The 3,308-nt window shown below is 39.8% G+C and overlaps 1 pseudogene; it reads right to left on the bottom strand.

Annotated features, from left to right (window-relative positions):
- Positions 1-1,355: 1,355 nt before the first annotated feature.
- On the bottom strand, positions 1,356-2,571 carry LOC102889435 (annotated as a pseudogene).
- Between the last annotated feature and the right edge of the window lie 737 nt (positions 2,572-3,308).

Raw genomic sequence — 3,308 nt, forward strand, 5'->3', positions numbered from 1 at the left:
GAGAGAGAGAGAGAGAGAGAGATTATCTGTATCCTCTGTTCTACTCTTCTTTTTCACAAATTCCTTTTTGGGGGTTTCGGGGAGGGGTGGTTAATTTTGTTTTTATTACACCTGACAAAATACAATTATCCAGTGGTTCAATTACGTTATTTTAATAAAATAAATTAAATGTAGGCTTAATGACTCTCCCATTTGTTCATCCCTTCTGGAGCAGGACTCAAGAAGCAGGAAATGGGCACAGAGCCTCCACTGAGTAAATTTAATTCGGACTTTGCTTATGCTCGTCACCTTTCACTAGAGTTAACTATAAAAATTATTCAAAAAGCACTCTAAACTCATGTAAGAATAGACCTTTTTATACCCACATTTAATGTATTTTACAAAATATTTGGTATCTATAGCCGTTTGTAAAAATAGCTAATTCAGGCTTAGTTTGTTCTGATTTGCAAGATTATATTCCTTCAATTAAAATCACAACTGATGACAGAAGACTCATGCTAAGTTCCCTTCAGGACCGCTACTGGGTCAGAACCAGAAACTTTCTTAGATGCCATTAAGTGTTTACGAAATTTCAAATCAAAGACAGGCTTTATAGGTTAAAACTAAAGAAAGTTTGGGCAGAAGCCTCACACATGTGCTTGTGCTCGAGCCTCAGTACAATTACCCCAGGGTCTGTGCCCATTGTGGCCCCAACAACAACCACAAATAAGGGGCCATACCTCTGCTCTGCTATCCCATGTCCTGCTACTTCAAGAGCGCCCCCTTACAAGGAAGAAGGTTTATACTTTGCTTACTGAATTTATGGCAACGAGACTCCTGATTTGGGACACTGAAGAGTCCTAAATAAAGTCTTATGCTAAGGTGTGTAGTGCCCATTTTTTGTTTCTGGAAAAGCCCTGTATAGGTCAAGTTTTGACTACATATTAGTTAAGTACGCTAGGGAAATTTACTATAGAGGAATCCTTTTGTAGGGGTGAAGAGTCCTCTGGTAAGAAATCTGCTTTAGGGGCAACTACGAGTTAACTGTTTCTAGGAAGTTAAAGCTCATAAAGGACAGGAGCCAGGTTTGTTTTAAAATCAGTCAATCAAAACTGGTTGGTTTGTTGACCCCCTGAGGAGCTTGAGTTACAACTAAGATAATAGCTAGAAAAGTAGAGATTCGTATACTTGTTAGGTTATTTTATATCCTTCACTATTCTTATGGCTGTAATAATGGAGAATGGATGAGACCAAGGTTAAATACAACCCCACTCAAATCTAAGCACCTTGGGCTGCAGTAAAGGAAGCTCTGCACACTCTAGCTCAGAGAAGGCTCAGCCAGAGGAGCCCGAGATACATGGGCATCCATCTACTCTTCAGGGTTCTGATGACTCTACTCCTGACAGGTGCATGAAGAGGTACCCAAGCTCTGTCATGTTGACATCTGTGTTGGGGACATGCTGACTTTCTCGGTCTTCAATGAAATCCCACAGCCACACTGAATTAAAGAACCTTACTGTGCCTTCAGTACTGAGCTGTTTCTGAGATTTCTCAGGCTCTGCCAGCCTCCTATCTGGGTAAGCATGGCAGTAAAGACATTTGCTTCCAAATAGGCAGGTTCCCTTACCTTGCTCAAAGTATCTGGAAGCTTTTTTTCCCATTCCTTGTTTGAAAGATTCAATCAACTCATTGTTTTTATACTGATCTTCCACCCAATACACACTTGGAATTACAAACTCTATTACTCAGCATTCTGGACAAGATTTAATGATTGCATTCTCAAACTACTTGGCAGGACAAGCAGTATGTTGATTGTAATTGGAGAGAATCCCAAATCTCCTCTCAGAAGCAGATGCCTTCTCAAGGATCACTTCCATGCAGATACTGCACACTTTATCCTGACTTGCCTGACTTGCCTTCTCCATCTCGTGTTTGAATGTCGACATGCAGATCTTCTCATGAGCTTTTCTTTGTTCTGGGTCAAATGGGTGCAGGACTTGTAACCTACAGGTTTCACACACTTCTCCATGCAAGTAGACACAAATATCTTCAAATTGGCACTCTCTGGCATCTGCATAGGGGCATAGCTGCTGCACACTGTTGTAGGAGCTGCTGGCTTCTCAGTCATCAAGGCCACTCCTGATTGTATGTAGGTAGGAATGTGGCTTCATTTCTGGGCTACTCTGGGAGTCACTACCACTTCCTAGATTATTCACCACAGTTGGGGAAGCCTTTTCTTTAGCCAATGCAGAAAGATTTCAGTCTCTAAGTACCAATGTCCTCTTTTCACATTTCCCAGGTTAACATGTTAGTTTTCGCAATGGATGCAGTGAGGTCAGAAGGAGGGTGAGGACTGTGGAAACTCAGGGAGGGCACACTGTGCAGCACAGTGCCCACAGCACCACCAGCCGCAGCAGAGGGCCTCGTGTGATCGTATCTGCAACAAGTTCCATAGGCGTAACAACACTTCTGATAGCATTTGCAGATGGTGGATGGCTTCCTGTTTGCCAAGTCATGTGAAAACAGGCATTGGTTTCCTTCCCAACACAAACTATGTATAAAATACCTGCAAGTGATCTGCTTGGTGCTCATGAAAGTCGTGCTGGAGGGCCGTGGTCACGTCGCTGCCTCTCATTCTCGCCGTGGCTGCCTCACAAACTCTCTTAATTTCTTCTTTTCTCATTCTTCATACCTATAGACCAGCCATGAGAGCTTATTGAAATTTATTTTCCATTTTTTTATTTACAAGTAATTAAAAGATTATTGTATTCTCTGTTCCCTAGTAATGGCTTAAGCATGGCAAATAATAATTTTATTAATGTTTTTTGTTTATTTGAGTTTTTTTATTTGTTATTGTTGATCTTGTGGGTTTTTGGAAGGTTGTATAAAACAATTCAGATGGTCGTCATTATCCCCTATACTTGAACACTTTTTCAGGGAAGTTTTAAAGCAAGAAAATGGCATTTTTGGAAACTGAGTGGAGGCACTACTGCAGATTTAAAAGAGTAGAATTAGGAATGAAGCAATAATTATCCTGGTTGGTGAAGTGATTCACAATAAGAAAATGGCAGTAGAATTTAAAAGTAAGAATGGATTTAAATTGTATTCAAAATGATAAGGACTAAGTGTTAATCTCTTAAACGAATTGTATCTAAACTTAATTTTCTATTTATTAATAGCAAAATAATCAGTTCATAAATTAAGATAGCCTCCTGCCACTGTGTAATAAATGGCTCATTGGTCACTAACTTTCAGAGAAATTCTAAAGGAAACACTAATGAAATAATTGTAATACCATAATATCATCTCTTGATGGATTATGCTAAATT

Source organism: Pteropus alecto, unplaced genomic scaffold (assembly GCF_000325575.1).
Source record: "Pteropus alecto unplaced genomic scaffold, ASM32557v1 scaffold3, whole genome shotgun sequence".
NCBI lineage: Eukaryota > Metazoa > Chordata > Mammalia > Chiroptera > Pteropodidae > Pteropus > Pteropus alecto.